At 37.5% G+C, this 21,630-nt stretch overlaps 1 protein-coding gene across 3 annotated transcripts in view; it reads left to right on the forward strand.

The window, feature by feature from the left end:
- stox1 (storkhead box 1) overlaps positions 1-21,630 on the forward strand; it is a 62,913-nt gene that overhangs the window by 11,511 nt on the left and 29,772 nt on the right. The window contains exon 1 of one of the 3 annotated variants that reach the window (XM_069900846.1): positions 20,728-20,810. The exons of the other annotated variants lie outside the window; for them this stretch is intronic. The gene's annotated coding sequence lies outside the window, so the exon portion shown is untranslated. Of the gene's footprint in view, positions 1-20,727; positions 20,811-21,630 lie in introns of those variants that run through there. 3 annotated transcript variants of the gene reach the window in all.

Below are 21,630 nucleotides of genomic sequence, written 5' to 3' on the forward strand. Positions count from 1 at the left end.
CCTTTCCCTCGGGATGGCATGTTAAATGTGTTTTATTGTGATCAGCTCTGTGGGAACACTGCATTAATCCTGTAAATAGAGGTGACTCAAAACTTTTCAGAAAGACATTTCCATGTGTGAGTTTATTCAGTCCAGTTCCTGCACTTGCTAGGCTTAGACCAGCAAGGGAGAAACTCCATCTGAATCCAGCTCTCTTCATCCCTGCTGAACACTTTTTTTGAAACTTTATTTATTAATTTTAACATATAAAGAAAGTCAATAATTCACATACAAAAAAAATACAAAACGAAGTAATACAAATACAAAGTGACATAATTAATACAATACCAATCTCAAAATCTCCCCCTGACAACTAAAAACTAAGACTAAAAGAAAAGAAACTATTTTTAACCCCTAAACCCCCCCTCCCCACCCCCACAATAAAGAGTGAAGAATTAATAGTTAGTATAATAAGAGAAAAAAAAATTTTTTAAATATCTTAAAAAGAAAATCAATATATATATTTAAAAAAATATTAATTAAGTATTAATTATTAGTCCACAAAAATTTTATTATATAAAACTATATATAAAAAAACCCAAAAACAAACAAAAAAAAACTTAAAACGAAAAAAAAGCCAACTAATAAAAAAAAACTAAAAAAGGAAAGAAAAAAACATATATAGAAAAAAATATATATATAAATGAAAAGTTTTTTTTAAAAAGAGAAAAAAAAATGAAAAATAATTAATTCAAACTTATTTAAACTGTATATAATCAATAAATGGGGTCGACTTTAACTCATAAAAAGACATCTTATCTTGTATAGAAAATGATATTTTTTCCATGACCAAACAAAACTTCATCTCTGAATACCACCTATCTAAAGACAATACATTTCTATTCTTCCAAGTAATCGCTATACATTTCTTAGCCACTGCCAACGCTAAATAAATAAAAGAGATCTGGTAATTATCTAATTCTAAATCAATCAGCGGTTGCATATTCCCTAATAAAAATATATCAGGGTCTAATACAATATGAAGATTATATAGATTATTAAATACAGATTGAATACCTTTCCAAAATTGTTGTAACCGATCACACAACCAAACAGCATGTAAAAAAGTACCAGAAACCTGATCACAACAAAAACAAAGATCTGACTTACTAAAACCAAATTTTTTAAATTTTTTGGGTGTTAAATATAATTGATGTATAAAACTATAATTGATCATCGCCAATCTATCCCTGCTGAACACTTGAATGCAGTTGACTCGTACAATTCTCCTGCGTTTGACCTGTCCCAGCTATTTAAATTCCAAAGTTATCTACAAATGTGCTGAATACCACCAAGGTTGTCGGCAGAATCACAAACGGCAATGAAGAATCATGCAGGAGGGAAATAGGTCATCTCATTGAGTGGTATCTCACCAACAATCTTACACTCAGCATTATCAAAACCAAGGAAATGATTGTGGACTTCAGGAGAAAGTCAAGAGAACATGAACCAGTCCTATTCGAGAACTTCTCTGAGGATCTGTCTTGGTGCCTCCAAGACGATGCATCAAGAAGAAGGCTCACCAGCTGCTATACTTTGTGAGGAGTTTGAGGAGATTCAGTATGTCACCAAAGTTTCTTGAAAGCTTCTTCTGGTGTACCGTGGAGAGCATTCTGGCTGGTTGCATCACTGTCTAGTACAGAGGTGCCAATGCTCAGGACAAGAAAAAAGCTCCAGAGGATTGTTGTCTCAGCCTGTGACAACATGGGCACCAGATCCACTCCATCAAGGACATCTTAAGAAAGCAGTCTCCTTTCTCAAGGACCCCCACCACTCAGGCCATGCCCTCTTCACTCTGCTACCATTTGGTCCTTTCATAAAGTAAAAAAAAAGTCTGAAGGTAAAGACGGAGATTCTCTGGCCTCATGTAGGAAAACTTACCTTCATGAATGCTCCCCGACTGGCTCCGAGGTTGTGTCGGCGGTGGGAGCGCTCTGCCATGCATCATGCTCCCCGACCGGCTCTGAGGTCGTGTCGGCGGTGGGAGCGGTCTGCCACGCATCATGCTCCCCGACCGGCTCTGAGGTCGTGTCGGCGGTGGGAGCGGTCTGCCACGCATCATGCTCCCCGACCGGCTCTGAGGTCGTGTCGGCGGTGGGAGCGGTCTGCCACGCATCATGCTCCCCGACCGGCTCTGAGGTCGTGTCGGCGGTGGGAGCGGTCTGCCACGCATCATGCTCCCCGACCGGCTCTGAGGTTGTGTCGGCGGTGGGAGCGGTCTGCCACACATCATGCTCCCCGACCGGCTCTGAGGTCGTGTCGGCGGTGGGAGCGGTCTGCCGTGCATCATGAATGTACTGCTGCTGCGTACGGCTGGTTACGGACAGACTGATGATATTGCAGTGACTCCGTCAGTCCGTGACCCATCTCACTCCCACTCACTCACCCCTCCTTCCATTATACTCTCAGGGCAGAGGTGGCCAACGGGGGCCATCAGGGCAGGAGCGGCTGAGCCATCAGGGGGAGGCGAGGGTGGGCTGTGATAGTTCCATCGGCCACTCTGGCCTCCATCACCTCACAGAGCCGCTACGACCTTCGGGCTGCTCGTCAGCGCCAGCGACTCAATATGCAGCAGAGCAATGGCCGTCTCGCCTACCCATAATCCTCCACGCAGCTGGAATTGTTCTGGGAAATGAAGAGCCATTCCAGCTGCTGGGGGATTATGGGTAACGAAGTCGGCCAATGCTCAGCCCGTATGTATGGCGTCACGTCTCTTAAGCATTGCATCAACGCCCTAGCCACTTCCAGGCTGAAAGGGGACATCGGAGCAGACTTTTCTCGGCCTCCATGCAGAGTTTGACTATGAAAAGATACAGGAGTCTGAAGACTAGCACTCAGTGGCACAAGGACAGCTTCTTTCTCTCTGCCATCAGATTCCTGAATGAACAATGGACCATAGACACTGCCTGACTTTGACTTTTTATTAGGTAAGGAGATTTTCATATATATATGTTTGCACTGTGACGCCTGCTGCAAAAGAACGAATTTTGTGACATGTTCATGGTAATGAATTCTGATTCTATTTATTTTGTTAGCTTTTGGCAGTCCTTTCCTAACCAGTGTTGTCATCCACAGAGAACTCTTTTTATCATCTGCCTGTTTTCTGAAGCTACTGTTGGATGATCATTTGGAGCCACCGTGGTGACAAACGGCTTCGTATCCTCAACCTGTTGCTTTCTTGGATCGATCACGATGAAGCTTCTTCTTAATTGGAGTTGGAACCCTAATTAGTTGGTGGTCAGGATCAATTCATTCCAGTAACAATTTTTTAATTTTCTCATCATGGTCCAAATTGCTTAACAGCCAAAGGCTTGTCTTTAAAATTATATAAAGTAGAAAACATTGATAGGAGATTTATCAGAAATAGTCAGCATAGCTTTGTGTGGGAGAGCTCAAATCTCTCAAATTTGTTTTTGCGCTTTTCTTGAGGGAGTGATGAAGGTGGAGTGTGAAGTCAGGGTAGTGGACAGTGTCCATATGGACTTTAGTGAAACATTTGCCAAGGTTGTTCCAAAAAATTAAGCCATTTGGGATCCATGGTAAAATGGAGAGAAGAGGGCAGTGGGAGAGGAGCATTTTTGTATCTGGAGATCTGTGATCAGTGGTGTTTTGCAAGGATCAGTACTGAAATACCTGTGGCTTTTAATAAATATCCAAAGTTCAAAGATCAGATTTATTGTCAGAATACATACATGACATCACACAACTCTGAGATTCTTTTTCCTGCAGGCACGGCAGAATTTCTTCTTAATGATAGTGCAAAAAATTGTACTCAAGATGCGTATACAAAAGAGAGAAAAGTGTGAACTAAGAAGGAAGTGCAATACTGAAAATAAATCTGTGCAAAGTAGGAATCCTTGAATAAGTCTCTGATTGAGTTTGTTGTTTAGGAGCCTGATGGTGGAGGGGGAGCAGCTGTTCCCGAACCTGTGGGATGAATCTTGTGGCACCTCTACCTCTTTCCTGATGGCATATGTGAGAACACAGCATGTCCTGGGTGGTGTGGATCCTTGATGATTGCTGTTGCTCTTCAATGGCAGCATTTCATGTAGATTTTCTCGATGGTGAGGAGAGTCTTCCCTGTGATGAACTGGGCTGTGTCCTCTACCTTTCCACTCGGAGGTTTTAATGCCCTGATAACAGTCCATGATGCAGCTGGTCAGCAGACTTTCCATTACACATCTGTAGAGGTTTTCCAAGGCTTTCGATGTCATATCAAACCTCTGCAAACTCCTGAGAAAGTTGAGCTGTTGATATGCTTTCTGCACAAGGACATTTGTATTATATATTAATTATACAGCTGTTAATTTATTAATTATATAGTTATAGGTGCAGTTGACGTTAGTGTAATCTTTCACAAATTAGTCGTAAGAAAGGTTGATAAAATGTAAGACAGTATAGAGATCAGTTGGAATATTGGCAAAGATATGGCAGATGAAGCTTCATGTGGACAAGTATGAGATGTGGCATTTTGGGAAGGCAAATGATAGAATGCAGCAAGTGGCAGGACCCTAAGGAGCATTATCATTCAGAGGGGTGCAAGTCCAAAGCTTCTTAAATGTGGTGAGATAAATCGATAGAATGATAAAGGTGTATGTCATACTTGCCTTCATCGATCAGGGTGTGAGTGTAAAAGTTGGGAACGTGCTGATAAAACTTTGGATGGGCCACTTTTGGAGTATTGTGTGCAGTTATGGTCACCACATTAAAGGAAGGATGTGGAGGTTTTGGAGAAGGTGCAGAAAATATTCATCAGGGTGTTGCCTGGATTAGTTATTGAGGAAATGTTGCATAAACTTGGATTGTTTTCTATGGGGTGTCAAAGGTTGAAGGGGACCTGATTGAAGTTTATTAAATTATGATATTGAGAGAGTCTTTCTCAGGGTTGGTATCAAATACTGGAGAGAGTGGATCTAAGGGAAAGTTTAAAGAAGATTTGTGAAGCTGAAGATGATGATCCTGTTCCTATGTAGTATCTTTTGACATTTTATGTAGCAAGTTTCCACAAACATGATCATGATTTCAGTTGATGAATTCCAGGAAGCATTCTTAGCTCTTCAAATAAAGCAATTGAATATTTATGTCATCTAAGAAAAAGTACAGTAATGTTTCATTTTAAAAACAACACCCTGACCATGTCACTGGGATCTCCAAGGAGTCTCCAAGGTGAAACTTAAACCCACAATTTTAGTTGGAGGAGATTGATCTATAGATTGTAGGGCCAAATGTCTTACTTTGTTGTGTACATTTACACACAAAGAGTTGGGAAACTGGTGCTCGAGGGCTATCCATCCTGGTAATCAGCCTTCAGCTTGGATTAAAGTTTTGAAAAGAAAGTTCTTGCATATAAAAGATGGAGCTGGTTTTTTTTAACCTCAGACTCTCAAATAACAGGCTGTAATGGCAATAGCAAAATATTGAAAACAATGTCTTCCTGTCTTGGCTCTGTGGAAATGTCATCTATGAAAGACAGTCCTGAATACTGTAGGTTAGGGACAAAGGTTTGTCTGTTAGCATTGTATGATAAGTCCTCAGGAGATGAGGTAGTTGCTCAGATTATCCGTGATCTATAGTGGTAGTAGGGATGGGCTCAGTTCGTTTTTCTTTTTGCATCTTTAGTGTGGTATTGGAACGTTGATTTAACACATGCACAGCCTAGGCAGTTTAATATTCATTCTGCTGAATAATATTGTTTATCCAGAGCCCCTGTTTTTTTTTCAGTGATGTAGCTTATAGAGCCTGTCTCACCCCTCCAGTGACCCGAATTCAATCCTGACCCTGGTAGCGCTCTGTGTGATATTTGTACAAAAACACAGATTGCCTGGGTTTTCTTCAGGTGCTCCAATTTCCTCACACATTAATTAGTCCAAAGAAAATTACCCCATGTTTAGAAGAGTAGCAGACTCTCAGTGGTGAGGGTGGGGGGTAGGGGGGAGTTGGGTGGGTTTGTGGGCAGTTGTGGGAAGGTTCACCAGATTCAGGAACAGCTGCTCCCCCTCCACCATCAGACTCCTCAACAACAAACTCAATCAGGGACTTGCTTATGGCCTCTTTACTTTTGCATTTTATTGATTTTTTTTTTCTATATTGCAGTCAGTTTTTTTTCATTTCTTTATTTGTTGACATGTGCACTTTGAGTCAATTATTTTTTGCATTCCCAATAAATATCGACCAGTAAACAAAGTGACTGCAATACAAAGAAAAAAAATCAGTAAAGAGATGAAGTATTTTGAAAGGCTGGTGTTGAAGCATATCAGATCATGTCTGAGCTGTGACATGGATATATTCCAGTTTGCCTATTGTAGTGACAGGTCTATGGTGTTTACCATCTCACTGGCTCTGCACAAAGCCCTGGAACACCTGGACAGGAAAGATGCATACATTAGGATACTCTTTATCAACTACAGTTCAGTATTATCCCCATCATTACCTCAAAACTGATCAAGACCTGGGATTTAACAACTCACTGTGTAATTGGATCATGGATTTCCTCACCTGCAGTCCACAATTAGTGAAAATTTGTAAGAACTTCTCCACAATTTCCATCGCAGCACCACAGGGTTGTGTTCCTAGCCCTCTGCTCTACTCACTTTACACTCGTAACTGTGTGGCTCAGTATGACAATAACACCATCTACAAATTTGCCAACTCACGGTAGTGGGTTGTATAAAAGAAGGGGATGAGACAGCGTACAGGACGGAGATTAAAAATGTGGTTGTATGGTGCACAATGTCATCCAAACTAAGAAGCTGACTGTTAGACTTCTGGAAAGGGAACCCAGAGGTATACAATCCAGTGACCATTGGATCAGAGATGAAGAGGGTGAGCAGTAAGTTCTTGGGAGTCACTATCTCAGAGGATCATTCCTGAACCCAACACTCTAATGGCATCAGGAGTTTGCGGAGGTTTGGTATGACACCAGAAACCCTGGCAAATTTCTACAGAGATGTGGTGGAAAGTGTGCAGACTGGCTACATCACAGTCTGGTATGGAGTCACCAATACCCCTGAGCGTAAAGCCTTCCAAAAGGTAGTGGACACAGCCCAGGACATAAGAGGAAAAAAAACCTCCCTGCTATTACATCTGCTGGGAATGCTGCCTTTGGAGAGCAGCAGCAATCATTAAAGTCCCACACCACCCTACACAATCTCTGTTCTCGCTGCTGCCATCAGGAAAAAAGTCAAGGTGCCACACCACCAGGTTCCGGAACAGCTGCTACCCCTCCACCATCAGACTCCTCAACACCAAACTCAATCAGGGATTCATTTAAGAATTCTTAGTTAAGCATTTTATTGAGTTTCTTTATGTCCTCTCTTTATTGCACAGTCAGTTTGTTTACATTCAAAATCCATTTACAGTTATTTGTTTACATGTTAATGCTGTGTAGTCTTTCTTGCTCTATCAATTAGTGGAGATTCTGCTGGGCCTGCATGAAAAAGTAATCTCAGGGTTGGTATGTGATGTCATGTATGTTTGACAATAAATCTGAAGATAAAATAGGATTGATAAATGATTAACAAAAATGGGTGCTTAGATGGTCAAAACAGACAGTGGAGTGAATGTGACTGCTTCTGTGCTGTATGACTCAGTTACTCAAGGCTCAATTCGGTTTCTATGTAAAAAAAAAACCTTGCATGCCAGTCCATTGTAAGTCATAGCTGCCTCATTCAATTTAAATATGTTCAAGTTTGTCACCTCGTATACTGAGAAGGGTTTTCTGCAAGCAGACTGACAGGTTATCTCTGTGTAAAGTACGCAATTACAGAGTGTAGGATTGCAATGAAAGGAAAATCAATTAGCACCAAGCTAAGGCAGCATGAGAGCACTGTAATGAAATCCATTCAGGAGCCTGATGGCTATTGGTACATACTTTCACGTTCTTAATCCTTCTTGAGGAGGGAGAAGAGAGCATGTCCAAGGTGTGATGGGTTCTAGAGTATGTTGTCTGCCTTTCCTAGGCAACGGAAGATGTAGATGAAGACAACGGAGGGGAGTTTGTGTGATGCACCGAGATGCATTCAGTCCTTTCTGTAACTTCTGTAATTTTGAGCAAAGCAGCTCCCATATCATGTGGTGACACATCTAGTGTATGCTCTCAATGGTGCATAGTTGAAGTTGTTGAGGGACAAGGGGGACACGTGGAACTTTCTTGGTCTTCTTGAAAATTAGAGACATTGGTGAGGTTTTCAATCTGCCTCATTCATTTTCAATCCCTGCTTTGGCCAAACTTAGACCAAGCAAGGATAGAATCACCTTTGGTTCCGGTATTTGCCAAGGGTAATTTATTCAGCTGTAATTATTGACTTAATCCATAGAAAAATGCCTCTCAACCCTTCAAGCCTCCTCTGCCATTTAATAAAGTCATGGTAGATTTGACTCTAACCTTAACTCTCTATTCCTGCCTGCCCATCAGAGGTTGTGAAACCTCCTCAAAGCATGCTGATTTTGAAGAATTTTTCCTTCTCTCTTCTACAGGAGATCTGCAGGTTTCTCTCTCGCTGCTCTCCCTCTGTGATTTCTGCTGTTCTCTGGCTCTTCAACCACATTCTGACCAAGAAACTGCCCAAAGGTTCAAAGACACTTCCTTCAAACTCATTTGCTGCATTTGGTCTCCCGGTGTAGCCTCCTCTATGTCGGACAAATCAAGCGCAGACTTGGGGACCATCTCGCAGAGTATCAGCGTTCTGTCCACAATGGTCATCCTGACCTCCCAAATCCATGCCATTTCAATTCTCCTTCCCATTCCCACTACCGACCTGCCCATCCTCAATCTTCTCCACTGCAAGAGTGGGGCTCAACATAAACATTAGGAACAATTCCTAATATTCCACCTGAGCAGTCTACACCCCAGTGGTAATAACATAAAAAGTTTCCAATTTCAGGTAAAATGCCTCCTCTCTTCCATACTACTTTCCCCTCCCTCAATTTTGCCCCTTTCCCATAAGTCCCTACCCCTCTTCTAGTTCCATCCACTCCTATTTCGCTTGAAAAAATTGTCCCTCTCCTTCTGATTTCATCAGGTCCAATTTGTCTTTCACTTCTTCTTGAGTAGCTTCCATTATTATCACAATTGTGGACTTGTCTACTTGTCAGATTCCAGCACAGGTAGCATTTGACTCCACTTATTACCCCTCTCTATCCATCTCCAACTATTATTTCTCCTCAAACCCCCTTTTCATCCCCTCTTTCTCCTCTCTCCTTTTGCCTGACACCTGCCAAATACTTTCTGCCTCCTCACCTGTCTTTCACCCTTCACCAATACCTGACCAACTCTTCTCACCCTTTGGTTGGGACATTGGCTACCGTTCCACTGCACTTTAATTCTTTTCTTTTTTTTACATTTTTTTATTTTTCACACTATAAACCATATTGACCAAGATACATACAGACATTTTTCTTCTTAAATATATAGTGTAATTTTCTTCCCCTTTTTTCCCCCTCCCTTCCCTTCCTCCCTCACTCCCTTTCCCATTTATTTAAAGTTCAAACTATAAGATGCATTAAATCCGTTAAACAATGTTGTCACGTAATAAAAATAAACAAGAAATTTTACTGAGTCAGTTCTTTTCATTATCTTCTCCTTCTGTCATTTTAGGTGGTGGAAGTCCATGGTAGGATTTCTCTATTGTGTTTCATGTATGGCTCCCATATTTGTTTGAATATTGTAATATTATTTCTTAAATTATATGTTATTTTTTCTAATGGAATATACATTTATTTTTCACACTATAAACCATATTGACCAAGATACATACAGACATTTTTCTTCTTAAATATATAATGTCATTTTCTTCCCCTTTTTCCCCCCTCACTCCCTTTCCCATTTATTTAAAGTTCAAACTATAAGATACATTTCTATGTACCATTCCTGTATTCTCAGGCTATCTTCTGATTTCCAGGTTGACATAATACATTTTTTTGCTACAGCTATCATAACAAATCTTTTTTGTGCTCCATCCAAATCGAGTCCAAATTCTTTGTTTCTTATATTACTTATGAGGAAGATCTCTGGGTTTTTTGGTATATTGCTTTTTTGTGATTTTATTTAATATCTGGTTTAGATCTTCCCAAAATTTTTCCACTTTCTCACATGTCCAAATTGCATGTATTGTTGTTCCTGTTTCCTTTTTACAGCGAAAACATCTGTCTGATACTGTTGGGTCCCATTTATTTAACTTTTGAGGTGTGATGTATAACCTGTGTATCCAGTTATATTCTATCAGACGTAACTTCATGTTTATTGTATTTCTCATAGTTCCGGAGCATAGCTTCTCCCATGTTTCATTCTTTATCTTTATGTTTAGATCTTTTTCCCATTTTTGTTTAGTTTTACCATTAGTTTCCTCGTTCTCCTTTTCTTGCAGTTTGATGTACATGTTTGTTACAAATTTTTTGATTATCATTGTGTCTGTAATCACATATTCAAAATTTCTTTCTTTTGGTAACCTCAGACTGTTTCCCAATTTGTCCTTCAAGTAGGTTTTCAGTTGGTAGAATGCAAACATTGTATCGTGAGTTATATTATATTTATCCTTCATTTGTTCAAAGGATAATAATTTATTTCCCGAAAAACACTTTTCTATTTTTTTTGATCCCTTTTCTCTCCCATTCTCCAAAGGAAAGGTTATTTATTGTAAAAGGGATTAGCTGATTTTGCATCAATATTAGTTTTGGTAGTTGGTAATTTGTTTTATTCCTTTCTACATGAATCTTCTTCCAAATGTTGAGCAGATGATGCAATACCGGTGAATTCCTACGTTGTACCAGTTTTTCATCCCATTTATATAGTATATGTTCAGGTATCTTCTCCCCTATTTTATCTAGTTCTAATCTGGTCCAATCTGGTTTTTCCCTTGTTTGATAAAAATCTGATAGGTATCTTAATTGTGCGGCTCTATAATAATTTTTAAAGTTTGGTAGTTGTAAGCCTCCTTGATTGTACCATTCTGTTAATTTATCTAGTGCTATCCTCGGTTTCCCCCCTTTCCATAAAAATTTCCTTATTATTTTCTGTAACTCCTTGAAGAATTTCTCTGTTAGGGGTATTGGTAATGACTGAAATAGGTATTGTATCCTTGGGAAAATGTTCATTTTAATACAGTTTATCCTTCCTATCAGTGTTAGTGGTAAGTCTTTCCAATGCTCTAAGTCGTCTTGTAATTTTTTCATTAATGGATGTTAATTGAGTTTATATAGATGGCCGAGGTTTTTATTTAGTTGTATACCTAAGTATCGCATTGCTTGTGTTTGCCATCTAAATGGTGATTCTTTCTTAAATTTTGAGAAATCCGCATTATTCATTGGCATTGCTTCACTTTTATTTGCATTGATCTTGTACCCTGACACTTCTCCATATTCCTTCAATTTCCTATGTAATTCTTTTATTGATATTTCTGGTTCTGTTAAGTATATTATAACGTCATCTGCAAATAGACTGATTTTATATTCCTTCTCTTTTATTTTAATCCCTTTTATTTTATTTTCTGTTCTTATCAGTTTTGCTAGTGGTTCTATAGCTAACACAAACAGTGAGGGAGATAGTGGACATCCCTGGCTTGTTGATCTGCTTAAGTTAAATTGTTTTGAGATATATCCATTTACTGTCACTTTCGCCAATGGCCCCTTATATAATGCTTTAATCCAATTAATATATTTCTCTGGTAAGCGAATTTTTGTAGTACTTTGAATAAATAATTCCATTCTACTCTGTCAAAGGCCTTCTCTGCATCTAAAGCAACTGCTACTGTTGGAGTTTTATTTCCTTTTACTGCCTGAATTAAGTTAATAAATTTACAGATATTGTCTGTTGTTCGTCTTTTTTTAATAGATCCAGTTTGGTCTAGATTTACTATTTTTGGTACATAGTCGGCTAATCTGTTTGCTAATAGTTTAGCTATTATCTTATAATCTGTGTTAAGTAAAGATATTGGTCTATATGACACTGGTGCAAGTGGGTCTTTCCCTGTCTTTGGTATTACTGTAATTATTGCTGTTTTGCATGAATCTGGTATGCTTTGTGCTTTATCAATCTGGTTGATTACTTCCAGAAGGGGAGGGATTAATAAGTCTTTAAATGTTTTATAGAATTCTATTAGGAATCCATCCTCTCCTGGTGTTTTATTGTTTGGTAGTTTTTTTATTATCTCCTGTAATTCTTCTATTTCAAATGGTTTTATTAATTTATTTTGCTCCTCTGTTTGTAATTTCAGTAGTTCAATTTTAGTTAGAAATTCATCTATTTTGTCTTCTTTCCCTTTGTTTTCAGTTTGATATAGTTGCTCGTAGAATTCCCTGAAGTTTTCATTGATCTCCGTTGGATTATATGTAATTTGCTTGTCCTTTTTCCTTAATGCCAATACCATTCTTTTAGTTTGTTCTGTCTTAAGCTGCCACGCTAGAATTTTGTGCGTTTTTTCTCCTAGTTCATAATATTTCTGTTTTGTCTTCATTATGTTCTTCTCCACCTTATATGTTTGTAGTGTTTCTTATTTTTTTATCTGCCAATTCTCTACTTTTAGTTGTATCTTACTTTATTGCTAATTCTTTTTCTATATTTGTTATTTCCATTTCCAACTGTTCTGTTTCCCAATTGTAGTCCTTCTTCATCTTAGTTACATAACTTATTATTTGCCCTCTGATGAACGCTTTCATTGCGTTCCATAGTATAAACTTATCTTTCACTGATTCCGTATTTATTTCAAAGTACATTTTAATTTGTCGTTCAATGAATTCTCTAAAATCCTGTCTTTTAAGAAGCATGGAGTTTAATCTCCATCTATACATTCTTGGTGGGATGTCCTCTAGCTCTATTGCCAATAATAGCGGTGAGTGGTCCGATTGTAGTCTAGCTTTATATTCCGTTTTCCTAACTCTCCCTTGAATGTGGGCTGATAACAGGAATAAGTCTATCCTTGAATATGTTTTATGTCTGCCCGAATAATATGAATATTCCTTTTCCTTTGGGTGTTTTTTCCTCCATATATCCAAAAGTTGCATTTCTTGTATCGATTTAATTATAAATTTGGATACTTTGTTCTTTCTGTTAGTTTTTTTTCCAGTTTTATCCATGTTTGAGTCCAAATTAAGGTTAAAATCCCCTTCTATTAGTATGTTCCCTTGTGTGTCTGCTATCTTCAAAAAGATATCTTGCATAAATTTTTGATCTTCTTCATTAGGTGAATATACATTGAGTAAATTCCAAAATTCTGAATATATCTGACATTTTATCATTACATATCTCCCTGCTGGATCTATTATTTCCTCTTCTATTTTGATTGGTACATTTTTATTGATTAATATAGCTACTCCTCTGGCTTTTGAATTATATGATGCTGCTGTTACATGTCCTATCCCATCTCTCTTTAATTTCTTGTGTTCCACTTCAGTTAGATGTGTTTCTTGTACGAATGCTATATCAATTTTTTAATTTTTCAGTAAATTTAACAGTTTCTTCCTTTTGATTTGGTTATGTATTCCATTAATAACCTCTGCACTTTAATTCTTGAACAGTTCTGATGAAACATTGAAAATTCTTTTACCCCCATTGATACTGCTCAACCTACTGAGTTCTTCCACCATATTGTGTTTTACCCCAGGTCCAGCTTCTGGCATCTCTAGTGTGGACCCTTAGTAAATGTTTAGCCTCTTGATTATCAAATAACCATTCAACTTTACTATAAAATTCATTTTTATTTGCAAAACCAAGACTTGCAATCCTTAGAGAAAAAATATCATCTTTGTTTTAAGTGGGTGACCCCTGCTGTTAGATTCTTCCATGGAAATTCTTCCAAGATTCTCTCCACATCCACCCTGTACCTCAGGATCTTATAAACCTGGTCAATCATCCCATCTCATTTTTATGACTTTCAGCAGATGGAAGTCCAACTTGACCAATACTCCTGAAGCAGATTAGTAAATCTTCACTAATTTTTTCCCCCCAAAACAAACCTTATTCACAATAAATTATTCATAAAGGGAAATCCATTCAAAGTTCTTCCACATCATTAGTGTGATATCCATATGTTTCTATCACTGTACATTGTTGCATTAGTTCTTTATTTAGCACCATTACCATCACTGTAGCACTTGTAGCTACTCCCCACTGTTGTTTGAGGGACATTTGGATTTTTTTCAAAAACATTAACTTTATTCACAATAAATTATTTACAAAATAAGAAAACCACTCAGTCTTTGCACATCCTTAGTGTCATATCCATACATTTCCATCAATGTACATTGTTGCATTCATTATCCATTTAACACCATTGCCATCACTATTGTTACACCCCCCTCTGTTGTTTGAGGTGCTTCCTCTTGGTAGAAGAACTCAAAACTTCCCCACAAAGGTTTTGTGTTGTTTGTGCCAACTCTCAGTGTGACCTTCAGCATGTACTCCTGCAGCCTGGAATGTGCCAGATGGCAGCATTCTCTCATTCCTGAAAGATCAAAAGGCATCTTTCACCAAGTTGACGATCTTCCAGCAGCTCTGGATTTCTTTCTCTGTATACATCCCCAGGAACAGCCCAGAAACCAGAGAGTCCTTTGAAAACTGCTGTTGGGCTTGAACTTTGACAAGGAACCATGCATTGTAGAAAATCTGTATTCTGCAAAGAGCTGGATGACTGTCTCCACTCCACTGCAGTCATGTTAGGGACGATGTGTGTTGTGGGTGATATTTCTGTCGCAAAGGAAGGAATTAACTGGGAGGGCTCCTCTCACCACCAGTCAGACCAAGTTCTGGTGCTTATTGGTGAACACTGGGGATGAGGCATTGCGCCAGATGACATGGACATTATGTTCAGGAAACCACCCCACAGTATCCTTCAAGTCCTTGTCCCTCGGAGTCTGCAGGACATCTTGTGCTGACCACTGCCTGATAGGAGTTCGTAAAAAATTTTATCACAAAGCATAGATGGTGTGGCAAAGTCTAGCTGAGTAGTTGAATATTATGCGGCATCAGGGCCAGGCCTATCTTTCACAACACCTGGGACAGGTAGAACATCAGCACGTTGCGGTCAGACCATTTACCAAGGAGCATTGCCTCATTCTTCTGGCTTACCCTGGTGCCCCATGCCAACTCAACTGGCCGCAGATGCTGACGAGTGTGTGGACTGATCATGTGCCTGAATTGAAACAGCGACGTCATCCATGTACTGGAAAGCTTTAACCTGAATGCCTCCACTTCCTGGCAAAGTCACTCCTCTTCCTGATAGATTCAGAGAAGAAAGCAGGCAATACTGCCTGACTCTAGACTTTAAAAAAAAAATTTTTACATTATGAACCATATTGACCAAAATACACATAAACATTTCCCTCTTGAATATACACAGTGTAATTTTCTCCCCTTTTCCCCCTCCATTCCCTCCCTCCTTCGCACCCCCCTCCCCACCCACTCAACGTTCAACATATATGATACATTAAACCCATTAAATAATGTCATCACGCAATGAAAATAAACAAGAAAATTGTGTCATCTCCTTTTACATACTGGGTCAGTTCATTTCGTCTTCTTCTCATTCTGTCATTTTAGGTGGTGGAGGTCCACGGTAAGACTTCTCTGTTGTGTTCCATGTACGGTTCCCAAATTTGTTCGAATACTGTGATTTTATTTCTTAAGTTGTATGTTATTTTTTTACAGTGGAATACATTTATTCATTTCTATGTACCATTGCTATATTCTCAGGCTATCTTCTGATTTCCAGGTTGACATAATACATTTTTTTTTGCAACAGTTCAGGCTATCATAATAAATCTCCATCCAAATCGCGTCCAACTTCTTTACTTATTGTATTACTTAGAAGAAAGATCTGGATTTTTTGGTATGTTGCTTTTTGTGATTTTATTTAATATCTGGTTTAGATCTTCCCAAAATTTTTCCACTTTCTCACATGTCCAAATTGCATGTATTGTTGTTCCCATTTCCTTTTTACAGCGAAAACATCTGTCTGATACTGTTGGGTCCCATTTATTTAACTTTTGGGGTGTGATGTATAGCCTGTGTAACCAATTATATTGTATCATGCGTAACCTCGTGTTTATTGTATTTCTCATGGTTCCGGAGCATAGCTTTTCCCATGTTTCATTCTTTATCTTTATGTTTAGATCTTGTTCCCATTTTTGTTTAGGTTTACAGTTTGTTTCCTCGTTCTCCTTAACTTGCAGTTTGATGTACATGTTTGTTATAAATTTTTTAATTATCATTGTGTCTGTAATCACATATTCAAAGCAGCTTCCTCTGGTAGTTGCAGTCTGCTTCCCAATTTGTCCTTTAAGTAGGGTTTCAGTTGGTGATATGCAAACATTGTATCGTGAGTTATTCCATATTTGTACTTCATTTGTTCAAAGGTTAATAAATTATTTCCCGAAAAACAATTTTCTATTCTTTTGATCCTTTTTCTCTCCCATTCTCTGAAGGAACGGTTATTTATTGTGAAAGGGATTAGTTGATTTTGTGTCAATATTAATTTTGGTAGTTGATAATTTATTTTATTCCTTTGTACGTGAATCTTCCAAATGTTGAGCAGATGGTGTAATACTGGTGAATTCCTACGTTGCACCAATTTTTCATCCCACTTATAGAGTATATGCTCGGGTATCTTCTCCCCTATTTTATCTAGCTCTAATCTGGTCCAATCTGGTTTTTCCCTTGTTTGATAAAAATCTGATAGGTATCTTAATTGTGCTGCTTTATAATAATTCTTAAAGTTTTGTAGCTGTAAGCCCCCTTGTTTGTACCATTTGTTAATTTATCTAGAGCTATCCTCGGTTTCCCCCCTTTCCATAAAAATTTCCTTGTTATTTTCTTTAGCTCCTTGAAGAATTTCTCCGTTAGGTAAATTGGTAATGATTGAAATAGGTATTGTTTCCTTGGGAAGATGTTCATTTTAATACAGTTTATCCTTCCTATCAGTGTTAGTGCTAAGTCTCTCCAGTGCTCTAAGTCGTCTTGTAATTTTTTCATTAATGGCTGATAATTTAGTTTATGTAGATGGCCGAGATTATTATTTAGTTGTATACCTAGGTATCGAATTGCTTGTGTTTGCCATCTAAATGGTGATTCTTCCTTAAACTTTGTGAAATCCGCATTATTCATTGGCATTGCCTCACTTTTATTTGCGTTGATATCGTACCCCGATACTTCTCCATATTCCTTCAATTTCTTATGTAATTCTTTTATTGATATTTCTGGTTCTGTTAAGTATATTATAACGTCATCTGCAAATAGACTGATTTTATATTCCTTCTCTTTTATTTTTATCCCTCGTATTTTATTTTCTGTTCTTATCAGTTCTGCTAGTGGTTCTATAGCTAACGCGAACAGTGAGGGATATAGTGGACATCCCTGCCTTGTTGATCTGCTTAATTTGAATTGGTTTGATATATATCCATTTACTGTCACTTTCGCCAATGGTCCCTTATATAATGCATTAATCCAATTAATATATTTCTCTGGTAGGTTGAATTTTTGTAGTACTTTGAATAAATAATTCCATTCTACTCTGTGTCTAAAGCAACTGTTGGAGTTTTGTTTCCTTGTACTGCATGGATTAAGTTAATGAATTTACAGATATTGTCCGTTGTTCGTCTTTTTTTAATAAATCCAGTTTGGTCTATTTTTACTATTTTTGTTATACAGTCGGCCAATCTGTTTGCTAATAGTTTAGGTATTATCTTATAATCTGTGTTGAGTAGAGATATTGGTCTATACAATGCTGATGTTAGTGGGTCTTTCCCTGTCTTTGGTATTACTGTAATTATTGCTGTTTTGCATGAATCTGGTATGTTTTGTGTTTTTTAAATCTGGTTCATTACTTCCAGGAGAGGAGGAATTAATAAGTCTTTGAATGTTTTATAGAATTCTATTGGGAATCCATCCTCTCCCAGTGTTTTATTGTTCGGTAGTTTTTTTAATATCTCCTGTATTTCTTCTATTTCAGATGGTTTTATTAATTTATTTTGCTCCTCTGTTTGTAATTTTGGTAGTTCAATTTTAGTTAGAAATTCATCTATTTTGTCTTCTTTCCCTTCGTTTTCAGTTTGATATAATTGTTCATAGAATTCCCTGAAGTTTTTGTTGATCTCCGTTGGGTTATATGTAATTTGTTTGTCCTTTTTCCTTGATGCCAATACCGTTCTTTTAGTTTGTTCTGTCTTAAGCTGCCACGCTAGTATTTTGTGTGTTTTTTCTCCTAGCTCATAATATTTCTGTTTTGTTTTCATTATGTTCTTCTCCACCTTGTATGTTTGTAGTATTTCATATTTTATTTTCTTGTCTGTCAATTCTCTTCTTTTAGTTGTATCTTCCTTTATTGCTAATTCTTTTTCTATATTTGTTATTTCCCTTTCCAACTGTTCTATTTCTCGATTGTAGTCCTTCTTCATCTTAGTTACATAACTTATTATCTGTCCTCTGATGAATGCTTTCATTGCGTCCCATAGTATAAATTTATTTTTCACTGATTCTGTATTTATTTCAAAGTACATTTTAATTTGTTGCTCAATGAATTTTCTAAAATCCTGTCTTTTTTAGTAGCATGGAGTTTAATCGCCATCTATACATTCTTGGTGGGATGTTCTCTAGCTCTATTGCCAATAACAGGGGTGAGTGATCTGATAACAATCTAGCTTTATATTCCGTTTTCTTAACACTTCCTTGAATGTGGGCTGATAACAGGAATAGGTCTATCCTTGAGTATGTTTTATGTCTACTTGAATAATATGAATATTCCTTTTCCTTTGGGTGTTGTTTCCTCCATATATCCAAAAGTTGCATTTCCTGCATCGATTTAATTATAAATTTGATTACTTTGTTCTTTCTGTTAGTCTCTTTTCCAGTTTTATCCATGTTTGAGTCCAAATTAAGATTAAAACCCCCTCCTATCAGTATATTCCTTTGCGTATCTGCGATCTTCAAAAAGATATCTTGCATAAATTTTTGATCTTCTTCATTAGGTGCGTATACATTGAGTAAATTCCAAAATTCTGAATATATCTGACATTTTATCATTACATACCTCCCTGCTGGATCTATTATTTCCTCTTCTATTTTGATTGGTACATTTTTATTGATTAATATAGCTACTCCTCTGGCTTTTGAATTATATGATACTGCTGTTACATGTCCTATCCCATCTCTCTTTAATTTCTTGTGTTCCACTTCAGTTAAATGTGTTTCTTGTACGAATGCTATATCAATTTTTTCTTTCTTCAGTAAATTTAACAGCTTCTTCCTTTTGATTTGGTTATGTATTCTGTTAATATTTAAAGTCATATAGTTCAACATGGCCATTTCAAACTTTGTTTATCTTTCCTTTCCATTTCCTTATCACCACCTTCCCTTCTTATCCATTTCTGTTTTCTTTTTTTGAACACATTGTAAGACAACATTTCTAAAACATAAAATATTTCCACTATTCCCATAGCTAAATTTCCTTTAACCCCAATAGTCCCTCCCCTCTCTGAGTTGCCCTTTGTCCCTTGTCGGGCAACCACATCTCCCCTCTTCATTTGGATTTGCGAACCCGCTCGCAAGCGTCAACTGATTTCACAGTCAGCCCCCCCAGAAAAGATTTTAATCTTCATATATAACAAAGCTCACTCTCTTAATTCCCTCCTTACTTCCTTTCTTCCCTTTCTTTCTCTTCTTAGTTCTTGCTTATACTTTATTCTTATTCTTCATATCTAGTTTGTTGTCATTTTTGTTCTTGTTATATCTCTTCATCTCTCTGTCTGTTTTGTAGGTGTTCTGCAAATTTTCGTGCTTTTTCTGGATCCGAGAACGGTTTGCTTTGCTGCCCCGGGATAACTATTTTAAGCACTGCTGGATATTTTAACATAAATTTATAACCTTTTTTCCATAGGGTTGTGGTTGTGGTTTAGGGGCTAATGTTCTGTGTGCCCTTTCTATTTCCATTCCTTCCTGTAATTCTGACATTCCTAGGACTCTGGGGATCCATTCTTTTATAAATTCTTTCATATTTTTGCCTTCTTCATCTTCCTTGAGGCCCACTATCTTTATATTGTTTCTTCTATTATAGTTTTCCATTATATCTATCTTCTGAGCTAACAGCTCCTGTGTTTCTTTAACTTTTTTTATCAGATTCTTCTAATTTTTTTTTAAGTCATCTACCTCCATTTCTATGGCTGTTTCTCGTTCTTCCACCTTTTCAACTCTTTCCTATTTCTGTCATGACCATTTCTAATCTATTCACTTTTTCTTCTGTACCTTTTATTCTTCTTTTTATTTCACTGAATTCTTGTGTCAGCCATTCTTTTAATGTTTCCATATATTAAAATTTTTTTATCCATGTACTGTCCCTTCCCTTCATCTTCCATTTATCTGTGTCCTTTACCTCTGTCTCTTCTGATTTTCTTGTTGGGTTGTTTATTTTGTTGGGTATTTTTGTTCTTATATTTATTGAAGGTGTCTAGGTGTTCATCTTCTTCCTCTGGGTTGGTCATCTGTTGTTTCTTTGATTTCCTATTTTTATTCTCTTCCTTCTTGTTCTCGTTATTTTCTATGTTTTCCTGTTGAGAGTCTTGCTGTCGTGTTATACTTGTCTGTTTCAGTTGTGGAGATTTACTCCTCAGCTGGTCCCCCCCTCCCATCGGTGTTGTTTTTGTCTTGTGCATCGCGCATGAGCGAATCCTCGCTCATGCGCAGTTGCGCACTTTTGTTTGGCTACATGAGCTATATTTGTAGTCCTGAGTTCGGGGTTTCCACTGACCTCAGGGAGCGGGCTTCTCTCTCCATGGCAGGTCTCCTCATACAGGTAAGGCCTTCACCTTTCTCTTCCAACATCTTTCCTTCTTCTTTTCTTCCCATTGTTTTTGATTTTTCTTTCTTTGCTGCCATTTTCTCCACACTTTTATTTTTAATTTGTTAAGGTTTCTGTGTTTGTAGCTTTGTTTTTTCTTTACCTTTTAAAAACTTTTCTGGAGATGGCTGGTATTTTCTTACCAGTCACTACTCCATCACGTGACTTCCTCCGGAAGATATTCATTTTAATGCAATTTACCCTTCCTATCAGTGTTGATAGTAAATCTTTCCAATGTTCTAAGTCGTCTTGTAATTTTTTCATTAATGGCTGATGATTTAATTTGTATAGATGGCCTAGATTATTATCTAGTTGAATACCTAGGTATCTGATTGTTTGTGTTTGCCATTTAAATGGTGATTCTTTCTTAAACTTTGTGAAATCTGCATTATTCATTGGCATCGCTTCACTTTTATTTGCATTGATCTTGTACCCTGATATTTCTCCATATTCCTTCAATTTCTTATCTAATTCTTTTATTTATAATTCTGGTTCTATTAAGTATACTATGATATCATCTGCAAATAGATTGATTTTATATTCATTCTCTTTTATTTTTATCCCTCTTATTTTATTTTCTGTTCTTATCAGTTCTGCCAATGGTTCTTTAGCTAATGCGAACAGTGAGGGAGATGGTGAACATCCCTGCCTAGTTGACCTGCTTAATTTAAATTGATTTGATATATATCCATTTACTGTCACTTTCGCCAATGGTCCCTTATATAATGCTTTAATCCAATTAATATATTCTCTGGTAGGTTCCATTCTACTCTGT

Source organism: Narcine bancroftii, chromosome 10 (genome assembly GCF_036971445.1).
Source record: "Narcine bancroftii isolate sNarBan1 chromosome 10, sNarBan1.hap1, whole genome shotgun sequence".
NCBI lineage: Eukaryota > Metazoa > Chordata > Chondrichthyes > Torpediniformes > Narcinidae > Narcine > Narcine bancroftii.